Below are 20,770 nucleotides of genomic sequence, written 5' to 3' on the forward strand. Positions count from 1 at the left end.
ATGACCATAATTAACCACTTCCTCTGCTTGGGATAACAGTACCAGTCGTTCGGAACGCTCTCCATGCAGGTGAAACAATGCTCTAAGAAATGCTAAACTTCTGAGTTACTCTCGTCGCAATTCTTCCTTCTTCCAGTTGCCCGACGCTTCTTCCTCGTGTGAAGTCATCCAAATGTTATCTCTCCGGTCCGTTTTGTAATGAGGAACACCACGAAAGTGCACCGTAACTGGCCGCTGATTGACACAAGCCCTGTCTTTTCAAGTTGGTTCAAATGCCTCGTGTTGCGGGACCAGCATCATTTCGTGCTTCAGTCGCACTGGCCTCACGCCACGTGACGTCAGATTATTGTACAGCACTGAGCGGCATCTACCAACATGCTCCCGCATTTTCATTCATTTTCACAGAGTAGTTAGTATGTTATGTGGCTGTACCTGTCTCGTCCATAAATTCTGGGGAGTAATGTAAGGTTGTTGACAATGTTCACCTGATATTTGCAAACTTTTGGTCACTGCTCTCTGTACGTACCTTTTACTCACATATATACTACTGGCCATCAAAATTGCTACGCCAAGAAGAAATGCAGATGATAAACGGGTATTCATTGGACAAATATATTATACTAGAACTGACATGTGATTACATTTTCGCGCAGTTTGGGTGCCTAGATCCTGAGAAATCATTACTCAGAACAGCCACCTCTGGCCGTAATAACAGCCTTGATACGCCTGGGCATTGAGTCACACAGAGCGTGAATGGTGTGTACAGGTACAGCTGCCCATGCAGCGTCAAAACGATACCACAGTTCATCAAGATTAGTGACTGGCGTATTGTGACGAGCCAGTTGCTCGGCCACCATTGACCAGACGTTTTCAATTGGTGAGAGATCTGGAGAATGTGCTTTATCAAAGTCCGAAACGTGATGGTACGCATTTCTCCTCCTTACACGAGGCATCACACCAACGTTTCACCAGACAACGCCAGTCAACTGCTGTTTGTGTATGAGAAATCGGTTGGAAACTTTCCTCACGTCAGCACGTTTTAGGTGTCGCCACCGGCGCCAACCTTGTGTGAATGATCTGAAAAGCTAATCATTTGCATATCACAGCATGTTCTTCCTGTTGGTTAAATTTCGCGTCTGTAGCACGTCATCTTCGTGGTGTAGCAATTTTAATGGCCAGTGGTGTATTTGTTTCATCTCGATCGTAATCAAATTATGGAGGGATTGTTTTATGTATTACTGCGACATGATTAGGTGTCAATACGAATACATCTGAAGCGCCAAAGAAATGGTATAGGCATGCGTATTCAAATACAGAGATATGTAAACAGGCTGAATACGGCGCTGCGGTCGGTAACGACTGTATAAGACAAGTGTCTGGCGCAACTTCTGCTTTAGCAGGTTATCAACATCTAAATGAGTTTGAACGTGGTGTTATGGTCGGCGCACGACCCGTGGGACCCAGCATCTCCCAGGTGGCGATGAAGTGAGGCTTTTCCCGCACGACCGTTTCACGAGCGTACCGTGAATATCAGGAGTCCGGTAAAACATCAAATCTCCGACATCGCTACGGCCGGAAAAAGATTCTACAAGAACGGGACCAACGATGACTGAAGAGAATCGCTCAGCGTGACAAAAGTGCAACACTTCCACAAACTGCTGCTGATTTTAAAGCTGGGTCACCAACAAGAGTCACCGTGCGAACCATTCAACAAAACATCATCGATGTGGGCTTACGGGGCCGAAGGCCCACTCATGTATCGTTGATGACTGCGCGAAACAAAGCTTTTGGCCTCGCCTGGGCCTGTCAACACCGTCGTTAGACTGTTGATGACGGGAAACACGTTGCCTGGTCCGACAAGTGTCAGTTCAGATGGTACCGAGCTGATGGACGTGTACAGGCATGGAGACAACCTCATGAATCCATGGACCCTGCATGTCAGCAGGGGGCTGTTCAAGCTGGTGGAGGCTCTGTAACGCTGTGAGACGTGTTTAGTTGGAGTGATATGGGACCCTGATATGTCTAGATACGACAGTGACATGTGACACGTACGTAAGCATCCTGTCTGATCACCTGGATCCATTCATGTCCACTGTGCATTACGACGGACTTGGGCAATTCCAGCAGCACAATGTGACATCCCACACGTCCAGAATTGCTACATAGTGGCTCCAGGAACGCTCTTCTGAGTTTAAACACTCCCACTGGCCGCCAGTCTCCCCAGACATGAACGTTATCGAGCATATCTGGGATGCCTTGCAACGTGCTGTTCAGAAGAGACCTCCACCCTCTCGTGCAGCCCTGCAGGATTCGTGATGTAAGTTCCTTCCTGCACTACTTTAGACCTTAGTCGAGTCCATGCCACGTTATGTTTCACCACTTTTGCGTGCACGCGGGGACCGTACACGATTTTATGCAGGTGCAACTGTAAGTAGGCTGTTTATGTTTTCTTATTGGTAACGCCACGTAGCGCTCTGTATGAAAAATCACTGGCTGTGCTGTGTGCAGTCTGTGGCTAGTTTGCATTGTTGTCTGCCATTGTAGTGTTAGGCAGCTGGCTGTGAACAGCGCGTAGCGTTGCGCAGTTGGAGGTGAGCCGCCAGCAGTGGTGGATGTGGGGAGAGAGATGGCGGAGTTTTGTAATTTGTCATGAACTGCTATATTTATATATGATGATATCAAGGTAAATACATTGTTTGTTCTCTATTAATATCTTTCATTTGCTAACTATCCCTATCAGTAGTTAGTGCCTTCCGTAGTTTGAATCTTTTATGTAGCTGGCAGTAGTGGCACTCGCTGTATTGCAGTAGCTTGAGCAGCGAAGATTTTTGTGAGGTAAGTGATTTGCGAAAGGTATAGTTTAATTTTAGTCAGGGCCATTCTTTTGTAGGGAATTTTGAAAGTCAGATTGCGTTGCGCTAAAAATATTGTGTGTCATGTTAAGCACAGTCATGTATAATTGTTCAAAGGGGACGTTTCACAACAGTTTCTTTGGCTTTTCAGTCTAGCTACCACTTCGATTAAGGACTCACATATGCGTTACGAAATGGAGAATTTCCAGGAGTACAATAAAATTTACAGTAGGAAGAGCTGTCCTAGCACTGAAAGAAGGAATAAATTACGAGTGCAGCAAATCCGAAAATCTGCCTTTTAAATATTTACGAAATTTTCGCTTATGGATTGTAAAAACAAAACAAAGTGTGTTTGTTACAGATTTATCACCGTAGCTGCAGTCTTCAAGACATTCACTGAAGACATAGAAGGATGTCACACGGTATCAAGAGCATTACGACACGGTATGTCAAGTTTAAGAGTATTTGTTACTGCAACATGTGCCATCACGAAATGTAGCAGAAATCGTGGAACAAAAGAGATAGGTGTTTGTACGGAGTATCAAGAAATTACTTTACGGAACTGAATATGAGTTACACATGAGGTGAAATGTCTGTTCTTGAAAACTTACTCAAATGTTTATTGTCTCATGAAGTAATAAGTGCTATCAACAGGGAATGTCAAATAGATTTCATATTTTCAGATTTCCACAAGGCTTTCGACACCGTTTCTCACAAGCGTCTTCTAACCAAACCGTGTGCCTACGGATAATCGCCTCAGTTGTGCGACTGGATTCGTGATTTCCTGTCGGAAAGGTCACAGTTCGTAGTAATAGACGGAAAGTCATCGAGTAAAACAGAAGTAGTATCCGGCGTTCCCCAAGGAAGTGCTATAGGCACTCTACTGTTCCTGATCTATATTAACGAGATAGGAGACAATCTGAGTAGCCGTCTTAGATTACTTGCAGCTGATGCTGTCATTTACCGTCTTGTAAACTCATCAGATGATCAAAACGACTTGCAAAATGATTTAGATAAAATATCTGCATGGTGCGAAACGTGGCAAATAATCCTGAATAAAGAAAAGTGTGAAGTTATTAACATGAGTACTAAAAGAAATCAGCTGAATTTCGATTACGCCATAAGTCAAACAAATCTGAAGGCTGTAAATTCAGCTAAATACTTACAGATTACAATTACAAATAACCTAAATTGGAACGATCACATAGATAATATTGTGGGTAGAGCAATCCAAAGACTGCGATTCATTGGCGGAACACTTAGAAGGTGCAACAGGTCTACTAAAGAGACTGCTTACAACACGCTTGCCCGTCCTATTCTGGAGTATTGATGTGCGATGTGGGATCCTCATCAGATGGGACTGACGGATGACATCAAAAAAGCACAAAGAAGGGCAGCTCGTTTTGTATTATCGCGAAATAGGGCAGATAGAGTCGTTGACATGATACGTGAATTGGAGTGGCAATCGTTAAAACAAAGGCCTTTTTCGTTGTGACGGGATCTCCTCATGAAATTTCAATCACTAGTTTTCTCCTCCGATTGCGAAAACTTTCTGATGGCACCCACCTACATAGGAAGAAATGATCATCACGACAAAATAAGAGAAATCAGGACTCGCACAAAAAAATTTAAGTGTTCTTCTTTCCCGTGTGCCGTTCGAGAGTGGAACGGTAGAGAGACAGCCCGAAGGTGGTTCATTGAACCCTCTGCCAAGCACTTTATTGTGAATAGCAGAGTAGTCACGTATATGTAGACGTAGATGGTAATTATAAACTAATGTACGCTAATTATAAATGTTTAAAATGAAGTGAACATACGTCCGTTTCCTAGAAATATCGAATGGCAGAAAACAGAAGACGAATGGCCATAAAACCGGAACATGAACACATGTAGACTAGCTTCTACGAAACTTGTAAGGAAAAATGTGAACGGTTATTATGTCATACAAAATCAGAAAGTGTGAGAACCGTTTATAACCTCAGTGTACAATGTTCCGTGAGTGAAATAAAATAGCGTAAGCACAAATATGTACGTATTTCAGACCAATAATGCCACCTCTCAAGTAATAAAGGCGAAACGCACATCGGACGAAAAATTCGTTTTATTCCGTTGTAATTAGACGGATAGCAACTGATAATGTGTTATTTGATCTCCAAGTGGGTATGTTTCGATTGGGGGTTGTAATCGAAATTTTATTTCTTATTGGGGTCAATAATAGCGCTCGCACATACTTTGGTTTTTATGGAAAGGTGACTTTTCTAGTCAGTTGTGTAGCTAACCCGCTCGAGCGGTCACAGTACAACGTTTGACTAACGCTTTACCATGTCAAGATGGTTTACGGAATTTTTGCAATTTTTTTAATAGTGCGTCTTCACATCTACATTGTGAACCGACATATCAGAAAAGTGAGTTCTGTCTTCACAGAGCATGTGTGAATATTAGTCGCATATTAAACTGTCCAAAACAGTACATATGTCGAACGGGTAGAGCGTTTGATACACAGTCCAAAAACGTCTTAACGCAAACAGTTCTAGATCAGCATTACCTACACACTTAGGAGACAATCGATATTCTGTTACTATCCCACAAAATAACTTAGAAATACTACATAAAGAAGGTAAGGGAAATGTTTTAAATGCACTCGAAGAAATGTACATAAAAAGGTTCATCGCACAATCACTGTCCAATACGTTAAAGTCAGTGGGACCTAAAACGTAACAGAATATTAGCAATGTACGATTACTTACAGCCAGTAAATTAGGAGGTTGTATAGCTTAAGGTTTTTACTACAACACTCCATCGTACTTATTATGTAGAATTAAAAAAGTTAATGACATAGCTTAATATCTATGTAAATAAGATATTAACAGCTCACGACCTACATTACTTTTAGCGAATATGGTTATCAATTGCAGCATATATTTAGTTTCTCTATTTGTATTGGATTTAGCTTACTTAGGTAATTAGTTGCTCGTGTAATAGGGCAGGTGGGCATAATGGTTCGCGTTGTCGCCGCAGCGCCTTTGCACGTCGCGCACAGCACCCTTCCAGACCGTTTTGGTCTGTCTGCTAAATTTTCACGTCTGGTACACGACGCTGCGCCCACACGACAGGCCGCTACTATGACATGGTGTGCACACTGATATTACGGAACAGCCGTCACAATAGTTCTGACCAATTATTGAGGTCTAACAGGTCCTCAAAACAGCATAGCCAACCAGTAAGTTCAGTTCCGTATGTTCTTACTGGCTGCGATATTAATCCCGATCTAACAAGGAGAAGCCACGACTTTAGTCACAGATTTACTGCATACTTTTTGCTCCTTTAGTAGGCCAATAAAATAACGTAATGCGCAAGTAATAAGGTGCACTACTCTAGAAATTCCGAGAAAATCGGAAGAGAAGTTTTACATGTTTATTGTGTGCCTTATGCATCTAAAAAAAAATGGTTCAAATGGCTCTGAGCACTATGGGACTCAACATCTTAGGTCATAAGTCCCCTAGAACTTAGAACTACTTAAACCTAACTAACCTAAGGACATCACACACACCCATGCCCGAGGCAGGATTCGAACCTGCGACCGTAGCAGCCCCGCGGTTCCGGACTGCAGCGCCAGAACCGCTAGACCACCGCGGCCGGCTTATGCATCTAAGCGTAGGTGCGGAACGTTGTAGTACATGGTGGTCAAGTGGTGCCGCCACAGTAGCTCAGCGTATCCGGAGAGAGGGTTAGCTGCCCTCTGTACTAAAAAAAAAAAAAAAAAAAAAAAAAAAAAAAAAAAAAAAAAAAAAAACTGAGTGAATGGATCAACGATGAACTTGAATGGATCTCATGGGATATCGGCCCCGAATAAATGCTACGAGCTATAACGAACAAAATGAGATTTCTTTTTCTTTAAAAAAAAAAACGGGTTCGATTCCCGCTCAATAAAATTTTTTTCATCACTGGTAACATTATTTAATTTATATGACATTTGAGAGGTAATATATTTAAAAAAACACGTGTATTTGCATGAAGTTTTAGTGAATTTCATGTTATTCGACTACTTATATTTTTAATCAAATTTAATTTTTGGAAGAAAGCATACACTCATGCTCATAAATTAATGATAATTGCAGAATGTGGTGCCACACAACGTCGCACTACACAAAACTGGCACTAATAGCATAGGCACATACGGAACACACACGACACAGATCTGTAAGTCCACGGTATTGGTGATAAGTTGAGAAAACCGTCCCGAAACACATGCGCTACAAAACGCCAATGTTTCCTGCGCATGTAGCCCGAAATCAATAGGGGATACGATCACCATGCACAAGTAAACAGGCCGCACAACGGGTTGGCATACTCTGGATCAGGAGGTCGAGCAGCTGCTGGGGTACAGCCTCCCATTCTTGCACCAGTGACTGTCGGAGCTCCTGAAGTGTACTAAGGGTTTGAAAACGTGCAGCGATACGTCGACCGAGAACATCCCAGACGTGCTCGATGGCGTTTAGATCTGGAGAACAGGCAGGCCACTCCATTCGCCTGATATCTTCTGCTTCAAGGTGAGACGCCCGCTAAACCCGCTGGGCAGAACAAGTGATTACGATTGTGGAAAGGGCCAAATAAGGTTGGGGCCAGTTTCACCTTAAAATTGTAATTTATTGTAATTTAATAACACATTTGCAACCAAAGCGGCACATAGCCGAACTTTTACAATAACGAGTTTCAAACTTCAAATCTTTCACGGCTGAAGGTCTCCAAACAAGAAATCTTCAAAATCAACAAGGTAAATTTCAAGTTACTGAAAACAGACAGTTACAAATAAAATAATTGAAATCTGTATATATATCACAGCTAGGCTGAAAGCCTCAAGGCAAAGATGGATAGACAAACACAAACAAGATTCAGTAAAAACGGCTGAAGGCCCACAATAAAATTTTCAAGATTTTAAAATGAATTACCATAAACTTTCAAAGGCAGAAGGACGCAATGTTTAAGCTTGAAAGGTAATTTTAATAATAAGGTTCCAGGCCGTAATGTTTAAGCTTGAAAGGTAATTTTAAGAATAAGGTTCCAAGGTTGAAGGCCCACAATTAATTTTCCAAAATTAAATCAAAATATAACCATAGGCCTTATGTTTTAAGTAGCTGAAACCAAACTAAAAGAAAAGACAGCGCAACGGCAATAAACTTTCAGGAAATATCCTCTTCCCGGAATTCAAACTTACTTACATAAAACGCAGTAAAACCAAGAATTTTTCTTTTATCGTCGGCTATGACAGATTATAAACAGACAATTAAACACCGGTGAGAAAGACAGTAGAGACAACAGTACTCAGAAGCCTCCAGGGGGTCCGTCTGCCCTCGTTCACTTAGGGAGACAGGTGGTGAGCCCAACTGCACTTGATCCGTCGAAACCCAACCAAGGGACAGCCACGGACCGACCGACAAACGACTTTGTTGCCACCAATCCGTACATGAGAATTCAAACACTAAATGTTACGGTCGTCATTATCCACAATTAAATTTATATATGTATTAATCTGTCAAAACTACACACCGTGTTGCTATTGCATCCAGAACTTCTGACCTTGCAGCGAGACAGGATTCTGTAGTCGAAGAGTTAATGGACAAAATAACAATACTAAATCGTGCATATACTGGTTTCCCAGAATCAGTACATAACCTTTATTTGACTGGTAACAGTCTTTGGGGAGATGAAAATGAATTGCCCAAAACTGTTCAACAGTTAATGTGGAAGTTAGAACAGCTAAGTTCTGAGCAAGATAAAACTATCACTGAGCATCTAGAACCCCAATGTAATATAATATCTGATGAATTATGTACTTGGTCGGTCGCCACAGAATCGAAGATTGTGCAGCTAGCTGATGCAGAATATTCGAAAATATTCTGAGAAGTACTGAACAAGATGAAATAAAGGGACAAACCAGTATCACAGTGAGATGTTATCCAAATATTGAAGACCAAACTGCCTATTTATATTCGAGAAAATTTATTATTGACATGCTGAAATCGTACTGCGGAGTACATGTTAGTATTAGATTCCTTTGGCCCGAGAAATGAAAATTCCGAGGTATATCACCAAAACAGTAAAAATAGTAACAACCCTAATCGTCATGAAGGGCACAGAAATCGTAGGGATAATAATCACAATCAAGGAAATGGTGAGCCTAGTAACAGGAATAATATTAATGACAGTAGTAATGATGTCTACAATTATTTCGAAAGGTGTAACCAGAAGAAACAAAACTGCCCATTTAATCATGGCTTTGCCAAAAGAAACAGAAATCGACAGTGCCACACAGGTGCAAATTGGCCGAACCGTAGTTCAAATGTAAATGATGTGGAGGAGGGTAATTCACCACTGGTTATTCAGAAAACTAGCTTCAACCACATCCAACTCCAAATGGTTGGCCAGAGAATGGGAGAAGGGTGATCAGAAAAAAATATGCTAATTCAGTATGAAAATGGACAAGACATCTGAGAGGGATTATGTTCTGATAATGTAAGTTGTCAGAAGCAACCTACGTAGTGCCTCACCAGATATAGTAGGAAATTTTCGTATGGTAGTTAAAATCGATATAGATGCTGCAGCTAATGTTATCTCCTAGGAATTGTATGAAAACTTATGTCAGGTAGTGGGAGTGACAATCTTATCCATCAGTAATTATGGGATTATAAGAGCAATTGGCGAAGTATCCCACAATATTAAATGGCAGTGGCGCAGACCAATGTAGCAATTATTAGCATGTTCCTAATTGTAAAAAGTTAATTGTGGACTGCAGAGTTGGAATTTTCTTCACCAGAAGAAAGCTGCAGTAAACCTGTCAATCAGGAAGCGCATACTTTTGATTGATGGGCACATATGACAACTGATATTTTAAGACAGATTTAGACCATGGAAAGTACTGCCAGTAAATCAAAATTTGGTTCATAGGCAGGAAAAGTATAATTGATACTTGCAGCATTCTGGAATCAATAATGAGTCAATATTGAGCAACAAATTAAGATGAAAGTATCTGAGTCGTAATACCTTGCTAAAGATCAATAGGCATATTTAATTGATGTTTTATTGGAACATGTAACATTTTTTGAAAAGAGATATGGAATGGTTAAGGGATAATGTTATAATCTAAATGTTAAACAATGTGAACCATTTTGTTTGCCATTGTACTCCATTCCCTGGTGTAAGTGGGCTGCTATCTCGAAAGAGATCATGAAGATGCTAGACTGTCAAATCCTTATTGCAATCCTTTACTACTGATAGCAAAAGCTGGGGGCAACATTCAACTGGTAGTCAACGCCAGGACAATTAATAAAATCATTATCCATATGAGAACCCATTCTGAAAAGTTGGAAGAACAATTACAACGATTCCAAAGACTTAATTACATAATGTCGATCGATCTAAGTACTTCATACTGGCAGGTCCGGTTAGACCCTTCTAGAAAATTCTTGGTTTTTATCTTTGATGGCCATATCTACCAGTTTAGGATCATGTCAATCTGTCTGAATGTGTAGGGTGATGTTTTTATAGCAGTACTAAATCATATGGTAGGTACAGACTTGTTAGACAGCGACACTTTGTACGTGGACAACTTGTTAATTTCCATCTGGTCTTGGGAGGAACATGCTGAATTAGTAACAAAAGAACTGTTAGAAGAATTTGACTTGTATGATGTGGCTGTCAAAAAAACGCCTAATTCTTAAGAGAAGGAATTAAATTCCTGGCATATGATCAGAATGCAAGGAATCTTACCTGGTGAAAGGGAAATACAATCAATTAAAAGCTTTCTGGTGCCATGGACAAAAAACAGCTGAAAGGATTCCTTGGTCTTGCTACGTTTTATTGTCGCTTCACGTCATATCAGATCTTAAAATTGGAACCACTTCTGAAGTCACTGAGAGGGCAACTATCATAGGTTTGGTTGCCAAGTGTCAGTCAGCATTTGATAAAATCAAGTTCATTTTAGTCAATTCAGAGTTGTTGTACCATACAAAAATGTCACAAGATTTTTGCTTGGTGATTGGAGCTTCGTGTCTTGGCCTGAGGGCTTACCTTTGTGAGATTAGAGACACTGATAAGGAACCTACGGTTCACACTATTATCTTGGCGAGTCACATATTGACTTACTGTGAATGTCCTTTCAAGACAACAGAATTAGAAGCCCTTACCACTGTTTGGGCATTTAGTAAGTTCCATTATTATTTATCTGATAGCCACATAAGGATTTATTGTGATTATCAACCTCTAAGCTTTCAGCTAGATTATAAATTGTTGCATGCCAAATGGGTTCGATGGTCATTGACTATCCAGGAATATGATTTCGATATAATTTATAAGATGAAAATAACGTAGTAGCTGTCATGTTATCACAACTGCCAGAGGAATTGCCTGATATCCAGAAATCCGACAGTCAAAATACCAAATTCATGTTTTAATTGGTGAAGGATAATATTTAGTGATAATATTATCTAGATACATGGAGAAACATAGAACAGCTACTGGATCATGCCTCTAAATGGAGGGAATTAAAAAGAAAGCTCATGACAAATCCTACAGAGGCGCTAACTAGGCATTGTATTGTGCATAATGGCATATTGTTTTATCGCGATCACCTACAGAGAACATATGACAGAAAGTGCAATGATTGATATAGAAATGTCTGCTATGCCAGAAGACAAAGTCTTTAAACTGAGGCTCAAAAGGAGAACAACACCCTACTACTGTTGAAAGACCCCTAAACGTCATTGTCTCATACATTTGTGGACTGCTATGCCAGAAGACAAAGCCTTCAAACCGAGGCTCAAAAGGAGAACAACATCTTACAATTGCTGAAAGATCCCTGAACGTCATTGCCACATACATTTGTGGACTCCTGCCAACTGTAAATACTGGATCTCAGTACACTGTTGAAATCCATGTCCTGTTTTCAAAACACATTAAATTATATGCTCTGAAAAGTTCCACCAGTGCCCCAGTAATTCGCAGATTTCTAGAGAATTACATTTCTCAAGTCGGCAAACAGAAGACTATCATGTCTGATAATGCACAAAATTTCACTAGCAGACAATTTTTACAGATATGAGGTATCAAACAGATACTCATACCACCGAGCGAGGTGGCGCAGTGGTTAGCACACTGGACTCGCATTCGGGAGGACGACGGTTCAATCCCGTCTCCAGCCATCCTGATTTAGGTTTTCCGTGATTTCCATAAATCGTTTCAGGCAAATGCCGGGATGGTTCCTTTGAAAGGGCACGGCCGATTTCCTTCCCAATCCTTCCCTAACCCGAGCTTGCGCTCCGTCTCTAATGACCTCGTTGTCGACGGGACGTTAAACACTAACCACCACCACCCCCAGATACTCATATCACGTTACCACCTCAAAGTGAACCCCATTGACAGGTACTTGGTAAAATCAACACATTTATGTGGACATATTGCTCAGGTAAATACACTGCATGTATAGATTACTGGTATTTGCTGTGAGTCGAGGAAGTTTTTGGTAACTTATCCAATACCTGCAAACAGTGTACCCAGAACAAGCTAATGTTTCACAGGACAGAGAACAGTGGATTAAGCCATTACTCAAGATCCTGCCTCTTTAAAGTAAAGGTTTTGCTAGCTCTGATTATATTCAAGCAAAAAGTAGAGAAAATAAAATTATACTCTGACAGTAATTGAAAACAGTATAAAAGTTCGATATAGGAGAAAAACTGCTTGTACAAAGTCATACTAAATCTTCTAGGATGGCTAAATGCAACAAAAAGTGCCAGTTTTTGTTGTCAAGTCACTATATAAGTGTTGACATACTTCATGATGGTGCACGTCTTTTGTCATATCCTGGTATGGAATGGGCCAAAGTTATGTATGCATACGACATCAAGAAATAGTTTGAGTGAAGAAACCCATGGAAAGTAGGAAGTTCTTTCGTAAATATGTACATTATTTTGTTTATATATAGCTGTGTAGATTTATAATTAGCCTGTTCCTTAATGAACAATGTATGTGTCATTAGACATCTCATTGTGAACCAGTATATATACTTCCAATTTCCTTATTGACAATTAAGTCTGTTCCTCAATTCAATAAGCTCTGTGAGATGGGAACAGTCCTATTATTGAAATAATTTGAATATGACTATGAGAACCAACCAATTAGTTTCAAACAGATTGTGGATACTAATGTAGTAATTATTATTTTTGTTGTTGTTTGTTCATCAATAAAATGGGATGAAAATTAATGTCAATTTGTAATTATGCTGACAATGGAGGTATGCAGTAAAGCATCACAAATAACATGAAAATTGAAACAGTACTGCATTTAAAGAGTATTTATTATTATTAAGCACTCAGATCACTGCAGATGCATGGACTCATAGAATCACACTTGATTGTAATGTATTCTAGTAGAAGTTAATTGAACGATAACAGAATTGTCTTTGAGTACATTCAAATTGGGTAGAATGTATAGTCTACTGGGATTTTGTGTGATACAAACACCTAGCAGTGTAAAGATATTTCTTTTGTAAATTAATTAGGGGTCTAGTTTCGGATATGTGTTAAGATAGAGGTCTTCGGGACATACATATTGGACAACAGATGTGAAGCTTAAAGGTTAATACGATTAACATATTTGTGGGTGTACCTAGTGTCAATATGGACAGTCATGCTAATTGTGGACTGTGAATATCAGGTAAGAAGTGAAGATAGCAACCTAAATGGAGTAGCGCAAATGGATACTTATTCAGCTACAGTGCCATCTGTTGAATAACGCAAGTGTCACGTGAAGCTGTCTGTGAAGGCTAGTAATGGACACCAACTATAGTACCTATCATGGAGAAAGCAATGTGTCTTCCGAAAGTTATATAAAATCATCGAATTGGAACAGGTCTGCGATGAATTAATAATTACACTCACTAATCGACTATTTTGTTGCTGAAAAGTGGCGCATTGGCTGGTTACTGATCTGTCTATGGGCGATAGCGCGAAAGCGAACTTCAACTACATGGACACTAAACAGTGCGTGCGGTGGCCGTACAATTACCAGACTTTTGAAGGATAAGCGAAAACTAGCCACCAAATAGGTGACTAAACTGATGCCAAAGAGACCACTAATCCATAATTCTGTCACTCGAGATCTGAGTAGAGAGTGTTAGAGAGAGTCAAAACCCTTCCCCAGACACTTCATAATCTAATCTAGTTCATTCTTCAACAGCAAGGTTTTAGTATTGTTGATTATAATTATGTCTTTTACGGAATTGTTTTACGTTCTTCGCCATATCAGTTGGAGTGGTGATTATAAATATCTACCAGCGCAAACCTACCATCAACACACCTGCTCCATCCTATCGCCTCTACTATTACCAAGAAGATTAATATGGTTGTCAACACATCATTATAAATGTCCTCACTGAACAATTTACCATCAGAGATGAATAATTTGTAGGTCAAGTGACATATCCATAATCCTACTTTCAAAATGCCACTTACAGTCTGTTGTACTCTAGCAAAATATTATTCTTATGCTAAGTTGTATTTAAAACTGACCTTTTGCCCAGGTGTCACTGATGATAACCCATTACTTCAGTAACTGATTCGAATTCCATAAATGTTTCTAGATCATAAATTTACCAAACTGTCAATAACCATTATGGTTGTTAACTCAAAATCAAACTATGAAGGAAAAGTCGACTGGAATCGCAATTTCGTAAATTATTTTTGCGAGTAAATATGTCATGAGGCTGAAAGTCTCTTCATTGACTTTTGCCACTTTTCCATAGAACCACTCCAAAATGGGGAGTCATTCAGGTAATAATATTCTGGCACTAAAAACAACTAGCATGTAACCAGTCATAGTAGTGATCTTTGTATCCACTTTGTTGAGCGCAGTTGGAAATTATTCTCTGAGAACCAATATCTCCTCCTGTCCTAAATGCATTTGACTATTTTCAGTAACTCAGCGTTATAGAAACCATAGTAATGATCAATGTTAAACGATTAAGTAGCCCTGTTGTATTTTGCTATGTATACACCAAATCTGTTCAATATAATGCACAGCTTCAAGTGATCCCAGTAATTTTGAATAAGAACTATCAATGATAACTTACAAGAGCATTTAACTACTGCACTCTCTCTCTCTTCCCAAGCATTAATCCCGACGTGTGTGGTCTGCTGTTATGGTTAAACGGACGTGGCATGTTAATTTTAAGGGGTAACAGATGCCCTTCCTGTCACCACCCCATACCTCCTGGGACTGAATTAGTATACCCCAGCTGTCTAGTGTAAGCTATGGAATAGTGCAAACATGTTGCAAATGTCTGTAAGTCGAGTAACTGAGGCGGAACGTGGGGACCAGCCCAGAATTCACCTAGCAGGATGTGGAAAACCACCTACATGCCACATCCAGACTGGCCAGCACACCGGCTCTCGTCGTTAGTCCACTGGGCGTATTCGATCCGGGGCCGGTGCGCCTACCTGAGTCCAGGAAGTAGCTCGTTAGCACTCTCGGCTACCCTGGCAGGTTAACTACTGCACTAACCAAAGAATATTTTTTTCAAACAAACTGAATGGTTCATTAGAGCCACAGTATCTCGACATTGGGGGAGATTATGATGATTCTTATCATGTTGTAAGAAAATTCTATCATTTGACATGCTCAGCACAGTAACCGTGATCTTTGACACATACGATGAACTATCAAGCCCCATCCGGCTCGGCGACGCTTCAAACAGCAAGGTATAGACACATGCGGGAAAAGCGACACAGCTCACAAGTTCATGAAAACTGTAATGTGTGTTAATAATATAACATCAGCACCAAATTTATTGACAATTCTGCCCAACGCCGCCACGAACGTGTCATACGATGCGAAAGTCGTCATAGCCTTTACTACACACATTTTACCGCTTCTTTTGACGCCTCTGTGATTGATGTCGATACATCTACAATCAGCGTTGAAGTTCCGCGGTTTTCTTATAGGTTGGTGAGAAAAACATTTCAGTTACACTGCCCTCAGAATCGACATGAGGAGGCCTCAGATATAACCACTAGCCATCGTTGAAAAACATTCGATGACATTTGAACTTGATCTGAAGCAGCAAAATGTAGTTAAGCTTTTTCAGCCCTCCTCTTTTCCCTCCTTCTGAGGCGTGATCACGTGGGGTTGCAATATTACCAGGTGCGTGAATAAAAGACAAAGAGTACTTCTGATGCTTCCCAGTTCGGTAACCCGCTCTGTTCCACCAACGAAAATTTGTTGAGCGTGCTAAAAATGTACTTGTCAGAAACTTCGACATCAAGTCAGCCTGGCAGCTCCTCTAGCGCCTTAAGGTAGGCAAACTGCACTCAACGGGTGTTGAGGGGTTTGTCTAGCCTTCAGGTGCTAGACAACAGGTTGATGTGGTGCTGAAATATCTATAGGTACGTTTCCAACTTGTTCAAAAAACGTGCGTGGGTGGCACCGAGGGTGTTGCCCAAAAGGGGGTCTTGTTTTATTCACACATATATGAATGATGCACTGCCGCTTGATCACGCTACAGGAGGGTGACAAACAGGAGGGCTGAAAAAGCGTACGTACCCTTTGCTGCTTCCAGACATGTTCTAATTTAGTCCAGTGGTTTTGAACGATCGCTGGTGGTTCCAGTCTGTATACAAGAGCAAAAACTGCGGTCGCCTGTAGTCCGAAGTGTTGGGATCATGTTCATTTGGAATGCAGTCCCACAGTGTCCTTAGAGAAGAGCTAAAACATCGGAGGGTGTTAGCAGTGTCAAAAGTTGTCATTCCACTGCGGCCTATTGTTTCCGACCGTGATACGCGTGGGATTCAGGGCCTCAAGGAAAGTGGTGGTTGCATTGACGCTCTTTTTGCCGACTCCTGATGCTTTTTCGTGTCGATTTTGAGCGTCGCTGAATCTGAAATGTTTTCCTCGGTCAGACATAAGAAAAAAGTGTGATTTCAACGCTGGATGTCGCGGTTCAAACCTCCATCGCAGAGACGTCAAAAGAAGGAGCGAAAGGTGTATACGATAGAACATAGGGCCTTAAAAAACAAAAAGACAGTAATAACCTTCGTGGACTTCCCAAAGGCATATGACTCCATCGACAGACAGACTCTTGTTAGGATACTGAAGAACAGAGGACTTGATGGAACTACACAAGAACTCATAAAAGAAATTCTGACAGACACAAAAGCGAGGTTGAGATTCAGAGGAGCACTGTCAGAAGAATCTGAGATCAAGACTGGTGTTAAACAGGGAGATGGATTGCCACCATTGTTGTTCAATATAGCACTGGTCGAAGTGATCAGGCAGTGGAGAGCAATAAACGAGGAAATGGGAATACCGAAGACCCATGTGGGGGACAAAAAGGACAACAGGGCTCAAGTGGACTGCCGAGCCTTTGCAGATGACATAGCAATAGTAAGAGAGACGGAAGAAGAGGTAAAGACACAACTCGATAACTTAAGTAAGGTAGCCAGAAAGGTGGGACTGAGGATCGCCTATAACAAGACATAGACATTAAACACCACTGGGAAACACCGGAAGGCACTGAGCAAATGGTGGACAAATTTAAATACCTGGGAGAATTTATAACAGGAAGGAACAGGAGCAAGGAGGGAATAACAGAGAGGATAAAGAAGATGAGGTCAGCCTTCTGCATGACGAGAGAGATATACAATAAAAAGAATATATCCATAGAGGCAAAGATAAGCCGCTACAAGGCAACGGTGAGGAATGCAGTATTATACGTTGCTGAGACGATGAAACTAGGAAGAAATGGGACAGAAAAACTAGAGAAAGAAGAGAGAAAAATACTGAGAAAAATACTAGGTCTCAAAAGAGGTGGAGAGAGGTGGATGCGAAGCTCTAGGGAAGAATTGTACCGGAACATGAGAACAATATCCGGGGAAATCAGACTCAAAAGGGCAAGGTTTGCTGGACATATAGTTAGGATGAGTATGGACAGAATGACGAAGAGAGTGTGGGAAAAAACAGGGAGGACAAGGGGCAAGACAGGAACCAAGTGGGTTGTTGAACTTCGGAAGAACTGGTTGGAAATTGGAGGAACAAATATACACCGACCAATATGCCGGAGATCAATGACAGAGAGGAATACAGGAAGTAGTGGAGTCGACAGGAGAAACGGAAAATGAAGCTCTCGGAAGAAGAGCAGGAGAGAAGAAGAGAAAAAATGAAGAGGTTCTGGGAGAAGAAGAGGAAAAATGCAGTCCACGAAGAGGCTACCCGTGGTCCTACAGAGGCCGTAACGCAAGAAGAAGAAGAAGAGGGTCTCTGACGATCTTATGATCGAGTGATACGTCCACTTTGGCGTTGGGCGGAATTGTGGTGAAATTTGGTGCCAGCGTGGCATCATTAACCTAATTTTCGGCTCACAAGAACTTCCGAGCCGTGGCCTTTTTTCCGCATGTCTCGACACCTTTCGATTTGAAGCGTCGTTGAGCCCTAGGGCGACGCTGTAGGCCACCATAATTTTGCACCGTTACAGAGCAAGGCTGTAGGCACCTTTGTGCCAATATTCGAAGCTATACGTCGCAATGGGAGGTAATTGCGGGGTTTCGAAAAAGTGATCCTTTAATTATGTTGGGCAGTGTACTTCCTACTGTTGATTCTCTTATCTGGTGTGAAGTGAAGTAATGAACTCCAGTCTTCATAATAATTAGCGGCATATTTAGAATCTGCACTACAGTGTTTCTGATGTTCAGTCCGATCTGTCGCAGTATTGTTGAACATAGAGACGGCCATGAATATTACTGATGTGGGTGGAACATTGCACTTACACGTCCCTTTTCGTAAAATACAGTACCATCCCATGTAAAAAATGGTAGAAATCACAACAATGAAGATCCATACTGGGACGAGCACGGGGCTCACAACCCGAACCACACGCCACTGTTAAGCACTAATGGAAGACTGGGTCCCTTACTTCGATTGCACATAATTCATTAAGGTCAATCCAACACATTTATTTCAAATAACATAAATGAAGCTACATTTGAATCTGACATTAAACAGGAATAAAAAAAAACAATTTCAAATAAAGCTGATTTAATGCGTGAAGCGCGAGTTAAGCCAATAACCAGATAAACTGAACAATTTACCGTAATTCAAAGAAAGGGAAAAACAAAATTGAATAAATACACCCCACTGAAAAATATCCAAAAAACCTTACAATACTACTCAAAGAATACACTGAAGTGGGGAGCAGTCGTTCACCCAACATAACACTTCAAAATAAGTTCAGTAACACAGCTGCGTGCCCCAGAAAACACCAAGATATTACATACACTTCATTTGACAAATACTCATTAACATTACACCACTCCTGTTTGAACTGCAGTGTCCCAAAGAAACAGGCCCTTATTCTGAAAGAACAATTTTTAAATATATGTTTAAATTACAGCATTAAGGAATTTCAAATCTTTCCCCTTTCTAGGCGGAGGTTGAGCCAGAAACACAGAATGCCACCAAAACACAGTTTTGCTGTGAAATCTTACGGGACACCCGGAAGCAGTAACAGGCAAGGGGTCGGCACCCACAAATAACACAGGCTAAGAGTCAGGCTGGGAGCACATCCTACGAGAACTTGTTCACACTACACTCACCCCAAACTGTGGTCGGACGGAGTGGCCGTGCGATTCTAGGCGCTACAGTGTGGAACCGAGCGACCGCTAGGGTCGCAGGTTCGAATCCTGCCTCGGGCATGGATGTGTGTGACGTCCTTAGGTTAGTTAGGTTTAACTAGTTCTAAGTTCTTGGCGACTGATGACCTCAGAAGTTAAGTCGCATAGTGCTCAGAGCCATTTCAACCATTTTTTGGACCACAAACTGTAGACATTCCGGCCGAACATCCGCTTGCGGTGGCTGCCAGAAGGACGAAGCAACCAACAGGCCCAGGCCGTGCTTCTCACACAGGCACCTCAATTTGTACAAACATCTAGGGCAACACCAACTCTGGGCTCCCCTCTCACTGCCAGGCTTGGCACATTTTATATCAAATGCCTTCCAGGCAACCAGTAACCGCCGCAGGGGTTTCACGATTAGCAAACAGGCCCAGCGTATCACACATGTGCTTACGCCCGAGCCATAACTCCGCCAGTCTCATAGACCGCCACAAACCGAATGCCTCTCGCCGTCCCGCGCGCCCCAGCCGAAAACGCAAAGATCCACATGACCGTGGACGCTCCAAAGATAACAATCCGATCGCTGATGATCGACCAGCGATCTGGCTCACATACATTCTTGCATTTCAAGTGTACACTCTGCCCACCAGCTCAAGATATAACTCCACTGCAGTAAACCTTTGTCACCGTCAACATGCCAGCATTTTGTTGTCAGAAAACTTCGTTACAGTTGGCCGTCCTCCACCATCGGCTCAAACTGCACTCTCCTCCTCTTCTCTGTCTATGTTCAGTTCCTCCTCGCCTCTCTCTATTCATCTCCTCCTTCCCCCCTGCCTACCCATCTCTTCCTCACCCCCGTCTCTGTCATCTCCTTCCCCCTTCACACGCAATGTATACATATTCCGCCTCCATCTGTAGCGAATTTCACCGTGCATTTTCACACAGCTCAAAATTTATGACGTCGTATCTCCTTAACTACGTCCTGTACAATAATTTGACTGATATATTCGGCTGTGTATATGAAGACTGTCTGCAAACTCTATCGCTAATGCAGTTAGTAGTAGAGAAGTACTGAATTAAAACATCATGCAGTTTTACTACGTGAACAACGGAAAACTATTCCTTTCTTCATTTACTAGGGGTTGTCAACGAGAAAAAGTTTCTTAAGGGTTTGAACCTATGTGAAAAGTTTGTTGTTAGTCTCTCAGTGCACTCATACTCAAACACTGAACAACTGCAGTATGGGTATTCGCGCGCCATGGGCTA

Source organism: Schistocerca serialis, chromosome 1 (assembly GCF_023864345.2).
Source record: "Schistocerca serialis cubense isolate TAMUIC-IGC-003099 chromosome 1, iqSchSeri2.2, whole genome shotgun sequence".
NCBI classification, from domain to species: domain Eukaryota; kingdom Metazoa; phylum Arthropoda; class Insecta; order Orthoptera; family Acrididae; genus Schistocerca; species Schistocerca serialis.